Here is a 15,460-nt window from a genome sequence, read left to right as displayed (position 1 = left end):
GGATTTTTCCAAACTCAAAATATAATGTAATCTTTGCAGAAGAATGTCCATCACAATTGGGAAGCAATTTCAGGCATAGTACCTTGCTTGATAGAGAGGTGGGATGAGAGTAAGGGGCATCATTAGTACAACAGAATACTGTGCAAGGTGAGAACTGTAGCAGTAGAGCTGTGATCTTCATGCAGGACAGGTAATTTTCCTGTTCGCTTTTCACTTCATAGCTTAAGTAAGAAAATAAGTTACTCTTTTTCCTTTCTTCTGCAAGTTTCTTTTTTGCAGACGTCCATAGCCCACAACCATACATGACTCTTTTCCTGAGAATCAGCTATTGATCCTCTTCTGTCTGACTGATACGAAACTTGGATAAACTAGCCTTGTTAGGATGAGTCCTGAAGAGACAGGACAGGTACGGGGAGTGCTGTTGGTTCACAAATGGGCCCCCCATATGCGAGGGCAAGGAGATAGTGAAGAAAGAGGGCGACCACTCCACATTGATAGGTGGCCACGTAAGCCAGCTGCCTGATGCACATAGACGCCAATACTATGGCACAGGCTTTTGAGAGAAGAAAAAGCTTTATTGCAAGGTCGGCTGGCAAGGAGACAGGAAGCAAGGCTCATACCTGTCCAGCTTTTATAAATCAGGGGAGGACAGCTGGTATGCTAGAGTCCTGGTGGTGCAGGTTCTGACTGGAACATGGCCATTTATGAAAAAGCGTGGGAAAAGGGCTTCAGCAGCACAACCTCCTGAACACCGGACCCGTCCTCTTTGAAAGGGTCCCGGCGTTCAGCTTCCGGTCATGCCCTGATTCTTTGGTTCCGTGGGAGGGGGAAGTTTGGTTCCGGGTGTTGAGGTCAAAAGTTTCTCCTCTGCGCATGCTTCGGCGGTGTGAGTTTCGGTTTTGTTCTGTTACCGCTGAAAAACAGCTCAGTATCTTGTTAGAATCAGGACAGGGCCAGTGGCGGGGGCTGGTTCTGCGGTTAGAGCAGGTTTACTAAGCACGGGAACTTACATATGACGCTTGTTTTGGGCGGCCGCAAAACGAGGACATCTCCGCACCCACCTGGCAGAGTCTTAAAAGTTTATAGAGGCCTGAGTGGAGGTAAGTCGCCTTACTTTCCAGATGGTCCGAACAGCACGTTACTCTCTCAAGGCTACGTCCTTGAAACAGCTCCTTGTGTGGGAATGATGGTCAGAATATACATTCCAAGGACAAGGGAGTGGGTGAGGAGCCTCCAACTAGCTTGAGGGTCAACCAGAGGTCACAGCCTCTCGATAGCCTCCTCCAACAAGTGTTTCTTATGATTGCAAGTTCACTCAGCCTGAGGACAAGTATGCAGTTTCATAGAGTACAGGGGCTAGAGTTCAAAAGAACGTACTTGTGAGTTTTAGAAACATGTAGCAGGTATCTAGACTGCGGTACTGAACTCTGCAATTATAGAAGAAGGAATGGTGACCTTAAATGGTGAACTGGTGAGTAACTTCTGGCATCGAGACAGTTTTAGCAAGCTGTTTGTTGCGTGAAAGGGATAAGTTAATTTAAAAGGCATAAGGTATAACTGCTTTTAAGAGTGTTAGAAACACAGCTGTGAGTAAGGAAATACCATACTTGCTCGTGGTGCTTACAATCTCAGTCCAGTTCTTATTGATAAGATACTTGTTTCTCTCAGGAAATGATGTGGACGTGAAGTTGATTATAGTGGCACAGGTATCAGGTTAAGTGCTTGTTTTAAATAGGTCAAAGTATAACAATTTGCAGTAAAGGACTTCAGTTTGGTCTTTTCCAAATTTATCATGAAAATACTCTGATCACACGTTTTCAGCAATATGTAGATTTTTAGATTGTATAAAATGATTAATTTTCTTGAACTACATTTAATTTTCTGGAGATAAACTGAAAAGATGACTGTTTCAATTGGCAGGACTGGTTGCTCATTCATCTCTCTTGTCAACATTTGGAAAAAAGAAAAAGAAGAAAAGACTCCTAAAGGTACTTTGTAGAAATGGATCTCTCTGTCTCAATGTGGTCAGTAGCCACAGGTTTACTTAACTATGGCTATTGACCCAATTAAACCAATTAAACTACCCTTATGGTTCTTGTTTCACTAGGAATTTCTCTCCACTTAATATTTCACCTCTCTGTAGCACCTCTGCTACTTACATTACCTCTATTGACTTGCTTATTTGACTGTTTGCACCTTTGGCAGCTACTAAGATAATTTCCAGAGAGAACCACAATTTTTTATTATAAAAATATAATTCAGAGAAATATTAGTTTTTAAAACATGTAAGAAAATACAATATTTTAAGGAATAAATTTGTTATTAACAATATTAGTTGTAATATCCAGTTTCAGAATATCAAAAACAAGAACTATTCCTGTCATATTAAGTCATGCAGTTCATACAAATAGTGAGTTTTGAAGAGTATGATTTTGCATTTTGCAGCTTGTCAAAAGCATTTCTCAGTCTGTTGGAGAAGCTGGTATTAAACCTTTCAGCAAGAAGACTGTTTCCACTATTGCCCGTTTATATACAACTGCTTAACTGGCTTTCCTTTGTTTAGACGTCTTTGAGAGCCACTGTTTTAGAAGGAACTAAGAGGAATAACTTAGCAATTATGTGAGAAACTGGAATTAGTCCGGTGAACCTTGTGAAAAAACTTATTTAATGGGAGTCCCAGAGGATGGAAAATAGAAATGCCTTGTTCCTAAGTCATATACCAGCTTTTCTTGGTTAAGGCATAGGTATTAATAAGAGTCTCCTCTGAGTATAGGAAACATCCACTTCATTGAACTGATATAATAAGATTCACATCGGGTATGGCTATGGGGAACTATGTATGAATATATCTTACCACTTACCAGCTGCATAATCTTGGTTAAATTACTTAATTTTTTTGTGCTAAAGATGCTTCAACTGGAAAACGGGTATATAAAACGGTATCTACTTAACTGGGTCATTATGCCGATTAAATGAGTTAATATTGTAAAGCACTGAAACACCACCAACATTTTAGAAGCACCTCATTGTTTTTGTGCTGTACAAAAACAATTACAAGGGTACCAGGATGAAACAATACAGTGTCTCAATGCTTAGTGCACACTAGTTTTCATTAAATATCAAATTCCTACTCCCCATTTTCCCATATGGGAAAAGAAATGGAGTAGACAGTTCTCTTCGAAATGAATGAGAAATTTTAGAGTGTGTCATTGGTTGTCACACTCACTGCCTAGGTTCAAATCCTGACGACTGTGTACTTGTTGTGTGATTTTAGGTAAGGGCCTTAAACCACACTGTGCTTCGTTTTTCTCGTTTGTGAAATAACACATGGTACGTACCACATAGAGTTTGCTATGAGGATTAAATAAAATAATGGCTGATAAGGGCTTATCCATTACAATGCCATTGTAAATTTTCAATGATGATGTTTTTATTATTGTTAGTATGTTACATGTAGACAGTTGAATAAAATATTAAATCAATATACTACAGAAGGGTAACATTTTTCACCCAAGTTGGACTGGTTAGTCAATTTTATGTCTTTTGATTTAAGGAATGGTTTCCCAACATTTTTTCCTTATTGGCACACCTATGAATTTAGTGAATAGTGTTGAAAGAATTAAGTAAAACGGATATGAAAATAATCTAATAAGTAAATTATTTCTTCCCTGATCATCTGAAGACTAATATCACTGTATTTAAATATATAAAATTGGGTATTTTATTACCCAGGTGATTTTCCTACTATTTGAAATTTTTACTTGTCCTGATATGAGGTATATCAAAGTGAGATTCTAAAATTTTGCTCTCAGACTGCAGAGCTGGTGAAGAAGAGCTGTGAAAAGAAAAATGGAGCAAGGTAGAGATATTCAAGACATGAAATGTCCCCAGGGGGTCTTAACAGAGTCTGGGCTGGAAAAGGGTTTTGTAGTTCTACTTTCATGAAAAATATGGGTTGGAAAGTAGTAGAAAACCTGTCCTTCCTCCTCCACTGATTTCCATTTCAGTATTGAAGTATCTCAGTTCCCTGGAAAATAAAGTCTGGTTGCAGATGATAGATGGCTTTCCAAAGGCAATATTGCTCTTCAGCACCACCTGAAATAGCAGGTGGGACTTCTGTGGTGGTTTTGCCTGAAGGGCAATGCTAAATCCTGAGAAATAGAGAAGCCCTTTGAAGAAAAGCACCCCAGGCTCTATTCCACAAGCTTGCTTTGATGATAGATGAATTATAATGGCAATTACTGTATTTAATTCCAAAACTTAAAGAAACACCTACTTTCTTTCAAGCTTTGCTATAGTATGCAACGTTTTTTCAAAGATACTCAAACCCATTTGTTGTTTGCCTCAGGTTTTGCATGTATGGCTCACCCTTCTAGAACTCTAAAGTAGGTCTTTCTGATTTGCACTCACCTGAGGTATGCAGGCGTGCTTCCTACCACCTAATCGTTCTGTCCTCCAAACCAAAGGGTGTCATCCTTCTCTAATGTTCTGGACCGCTGAAAATTGGATGCTTTATTTTCAAACACAAACGAAATGTGGCTCTTTTTTTATTTCTCTCCACAGGGAGGCCATTTCATTAATGTGTTCAGCTCTTCTGAGGGCTCAGATTGTTTGGGTGGATGCTTTGAAATGTTTGGTCATTATAATTCAGTCACCCAAGGCCTTTCATTTAAAAACTTTATTTATGGAATAGTTTTGATGCCATAGGAACAAAATTAAGCAAGCTGTCTGCTCTCATTGGGAAATATTGCAAATGCTTATGCATACTGGGAAGAATCCAGGGGCAAGAAAATGAGCCATACTCGGTCAGAATAATTTACTATGCTGTTGTTAATGTCTTCTTAGTTGTTGAGAGGTTATTAATTTTTATTAAATACCAAGAAATGGGTCACTGAAATTATTGAATTCCAGTTGTTTTGGTGAAAGATATATAAGATGAAAATTAAATAGTAGCTAACAGTTTTGACAGCTGATTGTAAGGGAGGAAAAATAAATTTTTGTCTGCTTTTTTGAATTTTTAGCTGAGACCCCTGTAATAAAAGACTTACTAACAAGAGAAAAACAAACAGAAGTTTATTAACATGTATATCTCATGTACATATGGGAGATACCCAGGGAAAAATTAGTAACTCCCTGAAGTGGCTTAGAATTCATGATTAAATACCATCTTAATAGGGAAAAGGGAGGGGAAATATAGGCCTCTTAGAGGAGAGTGAATGATTTTTAGGAAGGGTTGAATGGGGTCTTAGAAGAATAGATGGGAGGTATGACAGTTTGAGACAAAGTTTGGCTGTGGTGTCAATGTCTAGTCTCATCTCCTGTGATAAGAGTCTTTCTTTCTTGGCTGGTGAAACTCTAGGGGAGGGGATCTATGACAGCTGAGTTTCTTTTGGAGGCTATGTCTTTAGGATGATAAGGGCAGTTCAGAGAAAGCCTCCCCCTGCATTTGCTGCTGAATTGCTAGTGCTTCCAGTTCAAAATAATCAGCATACCAAAGTGGCATATTTTGGGGTAGTATGTCCTGAACTCCTGCAGTCATGTTTTGGGGTTGTATATTCTGCTCCCTTTCACTGATCATTGGTAAGATTCTGTGTTTAGGACTCTATTTAAAATCCTTCATTTAATTTTCACAGTGATCTGTGATCTAGGGTTCTGATGAAGATGCAATGAGATAGTGCCTATAAGATACTTGGAATTAATGGTTTCTGACACATAGTAATTATGCAATGAATGGTAGTGTTATTCCTTTTATTATTTCTTGCTACTATTGTATGAAACTTAAACATACATGGACATAAAATATATAATCATAAATATCTGCAGTAGTTGCAATGACAACGCCCCCCCCCCAAAAAAAAGTTCAAACACATTTGAATGATGATTGCATTTGAAATAGAAATTGACTCAAGGGAAGTATTTTTGACCAGGACCTTTCAGTTGTATTCACTTATATTTATTATGTACTAATCTGTATGGCTAGAAACTTGAGAACTTTTTAAAAAAGTGGTCTTAGAAAGCATGTAATAGAATTGGGAAGATGTCAAGCTTGCAAAACAATTACAGAATAATAGATAATGTTGTGTGATCAAATGCTAAACAGTAAGATACAGGCGATATGACTGAAAATACAGTTTGGAAAAGTATTCTTGAAGAGAAAAAGCTTGCTTGGGTCTTCAGGTTTGATGAGAATTTAGGTGATTTTATTTTAAAGAGAAAAAAGAAAGAAAATCAAACATGAGTAATACTGAAGAGTTCTTTCTCTCCACGGTGAACAGTGGGATGAGTTCTTTTAGATGCTTAACACTATCTAAAAGTGATTATATAATCTCTCACCAAAAGTACTCTGCAAATGTATGGCCCATCACGAGTATAACTCCATACTTTTCATCTTAGAACCTAACACTCTACATCTTGACTCCAGCCAAAGGCCCTTAGCTAGGCCTAAAACAAGTGTTCCATGCCTAGGCATCAAGAACGCTGAAGCTGGAATCTCACTCACACACACAGACACGCACACAGACACACACACACACACACACACACACACACACGCAAACCTTGAGTATTGGTTGAAGACAACCTACCTTCTAAGAGTTGAACTGATGTGCTGAAACCTCAAGTGAAAGATCAGGGCTGAGATTTTAGGCTGGAGTAAATCTGCTAACTTCAATAGCATTCGAGGCCTGTCTCTTGCGTTTCTCTCACTCTCCTTCCCTTTCCCTTCCCCTCTGTGTCATAGTTATTTATTTATTAATATTTTATAACTTAGTTTCAAAAATAAATTGAGGCCACCATACAAAAAGTACTCATATGTTCTTGGAATCTTGTCAATAATATGTAACATCTGTAAGATGACTTGATGAAACAGGAGGTGGGATTTCTATCCAAGAGTGTTCTCTGGGCATAATCTGTGTTTTCCCTTTTTTCTGTGCTTTTCTTCTCATGGATCCCTTTTTCTTTGTCCTAATTCTTGGAACCTATGCATATGCTAGGTTAGCTGGCAAAATGGAATTGAGGTTGCAGATAGAATTAAGTTTGCCAATCAGTTGACCTTAAAATAGGGATAATATCTTGGGTTATCCAGGGGACCCCAATATAATCACAAAGGTAGTTAACTGGAGGAAAGATACAGAAGAAGACAGGCATAGAGAGATGTGACTGTAGAAGAAAGCCATAGAGAGATGCAAAGCTGATGACTTTGAAGGTGGAGGAAGAGATCATGAACCAAGGAATGTGGGCAGCGTCTAGAAGCTGGAATAGGCAAGAAAATGGATTCTCCCCTAGAAAGGCATGCAACCCTAACTACATCTTGAATTTACAATTGGACTTCTATAGAATTGTAAAATAATCAAATGTTTTAAGCCACTAAATTTGTGATAATTCGTTACAGCAACAATAGGAAACTAATATTCCTTCATAAATTCAAATACATGGTGTAGATTCCATTATGATAGGAGCTCTGTCATGAAGTTCTGTGGCTTTCACAATTGTTGGGACTATGATATATATATAGAAGAAATTTAGTGAATACCTGTTGGGTTGGTAATGAGTAGATGTCTCCCCATGGAAAAATGACAATCTATATGTTATACTGGGTTGAAGGATTATGCTGACCAGTGTATATGCGGACAGGTTGATCTATACTTACTAGGGAATGTTCCTGAGATATATTTGTAAGGAATGGTAGTAGGATATAGCTGAAATCTAGCAAAGAAGGATGAAGGTGGGATCAAGTACTGCTGCAGCAGATTAAGCACTAGACAAGAGGACTGAAGTAGGATCTTCCAAGGCAGAACAAGTGTATTAGAAATAGAGAGCAGGAGAAGAAGAAGGAGGCTGTCTGGTACTGGTAGCTTCCTGGTGGTAGAGGCTATGTATAGGAGTAGTCTTGCTTAAGGTGGGGTGGAAACTGATTGATTTGAACGTGATAGGGGATTCTGAATTACATTCATTCACTGAGATTGCCTTGTTGTTGTTGTGTTAATTGACTAAGGTCTTAAAAGCTTTAATGCATGAACTTCGGAATGAACCAGACTGAGTTCTATTTCTGGGTCTTTTATGTGCTGTTTGAGCCTCAGTTTCCTCCTTTGTAAAATCACGGTAACAATTATAACTGTGATAAAGTTGTCAGGAGGATGATACAATTTTTACACATGTAAAAATCTTAAGTGTCTGGAATCTAGTAAACATCAATAAATGGTAACTTTCATTATTATGATAATAATTATATAATACTTAAAAATTTGGGAAGACGAAGCCTCTGATGTTTGGCTCACTGATGCTTCTGTCAATTGTGCTAAGAAGTGCCCTATTTTCCTAGAGGTTCTACAGTTGGCAAATACTGCATTTTATTCCAGTGTGGGCTTATAGAGCATTCTACTTAATGTTACAGAAAGATTTGTTAATTGTAGCTGTCACAGCTGGATGTTTATTACATGTAAGCATTTCATCAACAAGAACAGGAATTTCAAAACACATGCAAGCATTCTCTTATATAATTAGGACGTGTAAGTTATTGACATTTCTGTTCCACATGGCTTACAAACTCATGATATTTATGGGTTATATATATTGTATATATGTGTATGTATATGTATATATATGTACGTATATGTACATATAACATCTTACAGAAAAACCCAAACGAACCTTTTGGCCAACCGAATATATATGTATGTATATGTACGCACACACACACTAAGTTCTGTAGGGTTCAAAAGTAACATAATGTAACCTATGATAATTAAAAGGCACATGTTCATGTTAGATATATGAAATGATTGTTGAGAACTAGACTATATGTAATAAATTGCTAATTTTGTGCAGTAGAAAATAGCCTGTTAACAACCAAATTCTAATCTTGTGATTGAAAATAATATTAAAGAGAGCTCAGTTAGAGAGGCGGAGGGTGACTAGAATAAGAAGGCTTCATGAGGAGCTGGACTTTATTTGGGCTTTGAAGCACAAATTGGTAGAGAACAATGGAGGTGGCAATTTCAGAAAGGAGAAATGATATGAGAAAAGGATTATAGGAAGCATGACAGTATTGAAAAATGGGAGACGATAATAACCATCCGTCTCCAAGGGGAGCTGGGTAGAGGAGACATCTGGAAATGTGTTTAATTCCTGGAAATTTTGTTCCGGCTCCCTAACTACCCCAAATAAGGACAGGGCTGGCATGAAGTAAATGGCCTGCAAAACATAGTGCTATTATTACCTTTGTCATAACTTTACCTTGGCTTTTTCCTTTGTCTTAAATCTGAAATTTATGGGTACTTTATTTAAACTTGCAGAGAAAAAGAAATGAGAACAAATGAATTAAGATAATTAGGTTTAATCTTAAACCAACTATGCCTTCTCGGATCTTCTCTAAAGATGTTCAGGTTCCTTCTTTACTAATTGGCCCTATTATATATAATTTGACTGTTCAGAGGTTTTTTGTTGGAGAAGGCAAATAAATGAAGAGCAAACTGCAGATGTTCAAGTATCAAGCCTCATTAATTAGATACATGTTAACTAATTCTAAAGACCACGTGCTGTGCCTCAAGGGATTGATGGAGAGGTTAAAGAGGTTTTATTTTATGTCAGTCTATCCTGTTTTCTTAAGTTTTATGCTAGGCCCAAACAATATCATTCTGTAAATATTCCAATGTGGGATGGATAAAACATCACCATTTTCTCAAACTTAGTCATTTGCCTATCCAGTTGAAGTTTTAAAATATACACTTTTTCTTGTATCATCTTAATTATTTTTTGCCATATTTACATGTAAAAAGCTTGTCAGTTATTCAAGATTTCTCCTTAAATAAATTTTTGGTTTATTAAATAAATATCTTAGAGGAGGACTTTATGCCAAGAATAGGAGTGGAAAGCCAGTACTGTTTGCTCTGAATAGAAAATGTGTATTCAGTGGTAAAATAAAGCCAAAATATTATTCAATCCTATATTCAATCCTGTAAATATGGTTGTTCCCTGAAAATTCTGAGTGAGAAGCTGTCACTCTTAGTTAAAAAGCAAGATTTGTAAAAGGAAGAATGACAGTAAGCACGACTTGAATTTCTCATGATGGGATTCAGTATTATTTAATGCTGTGTCCAGGCACTGTGTAAAGCCGTTTGGCTCACCGCTGGCACTGTGAGAGACGGTAGTGAAAAGAAAGGATGGCCAGAGTGATATGAGCATGTTGTTTCCCAACTGGGCAGCGGCACAGTTCTGTTTTGCATATGCCACAAGCAGTGTAGTGACTTGAAATCCCTGTTTTCCACTCTGACATCGATAGTTTACACTAAGTAATTTTTATAAGATTATTATTATAATATCTCACTACCATTTTAATACTCCATAGCATTTTAACCTTACTAAAACTAGTCCATTCATTTACTCATTGAGACATTAAACAAATATTCCTTGAGTGTCTATCAGGTGCCAGACTCTTTTCTATGTACCAGAGATTCAGTAGATAAACAAAACAGACAAAAAGAAATCCCATAAATAGGTAGGTAGATAAATAGATAGACAGACGTAGATAGTGATCGGTGTTATAAAGGAATGTAACCTTGGAAAAAGGGGCAGGAAAGGGATCAATGAAAGGGTGATATTGGATCTAAGGCCTGAATGACATGAAGAGTAGAATTGATACATGGATGTTAAATATCTTGGAGAAGAATATTCCAGGCAGAGAAAGAGTGAACATAAAACCCAGGTATCAAGACACTGCACAGTTGTCAGTGCTGCTAGTGTAGAGTGATAGAGGGAGGAAAGGGGAAGAGATAAAGTCAGAAAGGTTATGAGCGGCTAGATCATGTAGGGTTGTGGAAGGCACTGCATGGATTTTGGCTTTTCCTCTGAGTGAAATAGTAGTTACGTGGCGTTTAGGAGTATTGTCCAAGTTACATTTTAAATGATCTTCAGACTGCTGTGTAACTGAAGATGGGCAAAAAATTAGATAGCTGTTGCAATGATTCGGGCAAGAGATACTGTTGATTTGGACCAGAGTGGAACTATCAGTGATGAGTTTTCTGAATATATTGGAAAGTAGAGACAACAGGATTTGCTGGTTGTTTTAAAATCAGGAATAAATCCAAAGGTTTTGGCCTTAGAAACGGAAGGGACGGCATTCCCATTAACTAAGATGGGTAAGATTATGAAAGGAGCATATTTTGGTGGGCTGGTAGGGTGAAATTAGTTTGGAATGTAGTTCTGAAATATCTGTTATTGAACATCTAAGTGGAGACGTCAGATAAATTACTAAACATTTAAAAATGAAGTTCATAGAAGGAGTTCGGATTGGAATAATCACTTTGTGAGGAGATATCTTATAGATTGGATTTAATACAGTGAGCTTAGATGAAATCAGCAAGATAATGGGCATTGATAAGATTAGAAAAGAAAATTTAGAACTGAGCTTTGCTTAGTGGTTGAGAATATGAGGTGACAAGAGCAAAGAAGATAGAAGAGTGACAGTAAGGTAGGGAGAAAAGCAGCAGTATGTAGTGTTCTGAAAGCCAAGCAAAGAGAGTTATTTAATAAGGATGGATGAAATGTTAAATATGCAGAAAGTTCAACAGTGATGATGTCTGAGGCTTAAATATTCTCTTTGATAATATGAAGGTCATTGGTCGCTTTGACAACAGCAGTTATAATGGAGGATTGGAGACAGTAGAATGATTTGGTGGAGAGACATAGGATAAAAGGAGTATATAGGACTTTCGGAGAGTTTTGATGTAAATGTGAATGGAATATTGGTGTTACTTGAAAGGGGAAGTGAGGTCAAGAGAGGGCTTGTTTATGTGATGGCAGAAATTGCAATGTGTGCGTAAGCTAAGAGAAACCATCTGCAAGAGAGAGAAGAAATAGTGTCAAGATGATGAGAGGAAATTTCAGGATCTGTGTTCTTGAATAGGCAAAAGAATATGGGATCTAGTGCCTAAATGGAGGGATCAGCTTTTCATAAGAATATGGACAGCTCATCTGTAAAAACAGGAGGGAACAGGAGGAGTATGTGGGCTCAGGTGTTCTTTGTCCCACCATTGTGAGTCATTCTTCCATTTTGTACAAATTTTATAAATTTCAGTGGTCTTTTTGTGGTTTCTCTACCCTAGAATACCTTACAAGACACAGATCAATTTTTTTTAGAAGCTTTCTTCAATAACAGTTGCTCATACTTTGTTGAACTCTAATAATATTTAGTAATTAATACAACATATTTCAGTATTTAACATAGAATGCCTTCTTTTGTCTTCTGTTTCTACATTAAAAGCTGAAGATCTCTGTAGTGTATTCACACAGTCACCTTGTAAGCTCATATGCATTTTTTATTCAAATATTATTTTATTGTCGAATTCACAAGGATAAATTTTTGACACGTTTTTAATGACAGAAGATAATGCTGATGAAACAGATAACTTGAAACAGTATTGGTGGTAGTTTATGCCACAGTTGTTCTGGAAAACAATCATGAGCTTTTCTTTAGCATCTTTATTGGAGTATAATTGCTTTACAATGGTGTGTTAGTTTCTGCTTTATAACAAAGTGAATCAGCTTTACATATACATATATCCCCTTATCCCCTCCCACTTGCATCTCCCTCCCACCCTCCCTATCCCACCCCTCTAGGTGGTCACAAAGCACCGAGCTGATCTCCCTGTGCTATGTGGCTGCTTCCCACTAGTTATCTATTTTACATTTGGTAGTGTGTATATGTCCCTGGCACTCTCTTACTTCGTCCCAGCTTACCCTTCCTCCTCCCCATGTCCTCAAGTCTATTCTCTACATCTACGTCCTTATTCCTGTCTTGCCCCTAGGTCCTTCAGAACCTTTTTTTTTTTTAAGATTCCATATATATCTGTTAGCATATGGTATTCGTTTTTCTGACTTACTTCACTCTGTATCACAGACTCTAGATCCATCCACCTCACTACAAATAACTCAATTTCGAATCTTTTTATGGCTGAGTAATATTCCATTGTATATATGTGCCACATCTTCTTTACCCATTCATCTGTCGATGGACACTTAGATTGCTGCCATGTCCTGGCTATTGTAAATACAGCTGCAGTGAACATTGTGGTACATGCTTGTTTTTGAATCACGGTTTTCTCAGGGTATATGCCCAGTAGTGAGATTGCTGAGTCGTATGGCAATTCTGTTTTTAGTTTTTGAAGGAACCTCCATACTGTTTTCCATAGTGACTGTATCAATTTACATTCCCACCAACAGTGCAAGAGGGTTCCCTTTTCTCCACACCCTCTCCAGCATTTATTGTGTGTAGATTTTTTGATGATGGCCATTCTGACTGGTGTGAGGTGATATCTCACTGTAGTTTTGATTTGCATTTCTCTAATGATTAGTGATGTTGAGCATCCTTTCATGTGTTTGTTGGCAATCTGTATATCTTTTTTGGAGAAATGTCTATTTAGGTCTTCTGCCCATTTTTGGATTGGGTTGTTTGTTTTTTTGATATTGAGCTGCATGAGCTGCCTGTAAATTTTGGAGATTAATCCTTTGTTAGTTGCATCATTTGCAAATATTTTCTCACATTCTGAGGGTTTTCTTTGCATCTTGCTTATGGTTTTCCTTTGCTATGCAAAAGTCTTTAAGTTTCATTAGGTCCTATTTGTTTATTTTATTTCCATTTCTCTAGCAGGTGGATCAGAAAGGATCTTGCTGTGATTTATGTCATAGAGTTTTCTGGCTATGTTTTCCTCTAAGAGTTTGATAGTGTCTGGCCTTACATTTAGGTCTTTATTCCATGTTGAGTTTATTTTTGTGTATGATATTAGGGAGTGTTCTGATTTCCTTCTTTTACATGTAGCTGTCCAGTTTTCCCAGCACCACTTATTGAAGAGGCTGTCTCCATTGTATATTCTTGCCTCCTTTATCAAAAATAAGGTGACCATAGATGCATGAGTTTATCTCTGGGCTTTCTGTCCTGTTCCATTAATCTATATTTCTGTTTTTGTACCAGTACCATACTGTCTTGATTACTTTAGCTTTGTAGTATTGTCTGAAATCAGGGAGCCTGATTCCTCCAGCTCCGTTTTTCTTTCTCAAGATTGCTTTGGCCATTCAGAGGCTTTTGCATTTCCATACAAATGGTGAAATATTTTGTTCTAGTTTGTTAGGCATTGCATTGAATCTGTAGATTGCTTTGGGTAGTATAGTCATTTTCACAAGTTGATTCTTCCAATCCAAGAACATGGTATATCTCTCCATCGGTTGGTATCATCTTTAATTTCTTTCATCAGTGTCTTATAGTTTTCTGCATACAGGTCTTTTGTCTCCTTAGGTAGGTTTATTCCTAGATATTTTATTCTTTTTGTTGCAATGGTAAATGGGAGTGTTTTCTTAATTTCTCTTTCAGATTTTTCATCATTAGTAAATAGGAATGCAAGAGATTTCTGTGCATTAATTTTGTATCCTGCTACTTTACCATATTCATTGATTAGCTCTAGTGGTTTTCTGGTAGCATCTTTAGGATTCTCTATGTATAGTATCATGTCATCTGCAGGTAGTGAAAGCTTTACTTCTTCTCTTCTGATTTGGATTCCTTTTATTTCTTTTTCTTCTCTGATTTCTGTGGCTAAAACGTGCAAAACTATGTTGAATAATAGTGGTGAGAATGGACAGCCTTGTCTTATTCCTGATCTTAGAGGAAATGGTTTCAGTTTTTCACTATTGAGAATGATTTAGGCTGTGGGTTTGTCATATATGGCCTTTATTATGTTGAGGTAAGTTCCCTCTATGCCTACTTTCTGGAGGGTTTTTATCATAAGTGGGTGTTAAATTTCGTCAAAAGCTTTGAAATCATTTCTTTGTCAATGACAGTGAAAGCTTGTAACATAGAAAATGGTATCAAATGGTGCCTTTAAATATAGTACACAGAATACCTAAAAATAAATGAATGCTTTATTGAGTGTATTTAATATATTGACACTAAAGAGAAGTTCTTAAATATGTACATGAGTCACTATGAATATTTGGAATCTTAGGTTTGAAGAATGAAGGAATTATTTTTACTATGCAGCTGCTTCTGAAGAGAGCCTGGCTGTATTTGAAAAACAGCAGCTTAAACAAGAGATATAGGTGTTCTTAGATGACCTGAATGCTGCCTGTGGAAGGAAGTTTATATTTGTTATGTCTGTTTTGCTAGTTTTTAAAACTTCATAAATGGGGATTTTGTGTATTTCCATGTTGTATCCTTTTTACATAATTATCTCTTTTTTAATTTTCATAATAGGAACACTGCTGTAGAAATTCATTCTGGATAAAGGAAAGGATTTCAAATGTTAGGGAAATGGTGAGGTCAGCAGCTGTCATATTAGGACATTTTGTATGCTCTTCTGCTAAGATTTTGCTTGAGATACGGGCATGAAGGCCCATGAGTTTCTCCTAACTCGAGTATGAGTTGCAAGCATGAGTAGAGAGCCTGCTGCCTAGGAGGCTTCTCTCTCCTGAGAGA

The 15,460-nt window shown here is 37.2% G+C and overlaps 1 protein-coding gene across 10 annotated transcripts in view; it reads left to right on the top strand.

The window, feature by feature from the left end:
• Positions 1 to 15,460, top strand: part of LOC307183788 (uncharacterized protein) — a 693,054-nt gene that overhangs the window by 328,237 nt on the left and 349,357 nt on the right. For 7 of the 10 annotated variants that reach the window (XR_013827609.1, XR_013827610.1, XR_013827611.1 and 4 more), the window contains one exon: positions 1,921 to 1,988. The exons of the other annotated variants lie outside the window; for them this stretch is intronic. The gene's annotated coding sequence lies outside the window, so the exon portion shown is untranslated. The remainder of the gene's footprint in view (positions 1 to 1,920; positions 1,989 to 15,460) is intronic. 10 annotated transcript variants of the gene reach the window in all.

This window comes from Stenella coeruleoalba, assembly GCF_951394435.1.
Source record: "Stenella coeruleoalba genome assembly, chromosome: 3".
Classification (NCBI taxonomy): domain Eukaryota; kingdom Metazoa; phylum Chordata; class Mammalia; order Artiodactyla; family Delphinidae; genus Stenella; species Stenella coeruleoalba.
The sequence above is the reverse complement of the archived record's forward strand: the minus strand, read 5'-3'. Positions and strand labels throughout refer to the sequence as shown.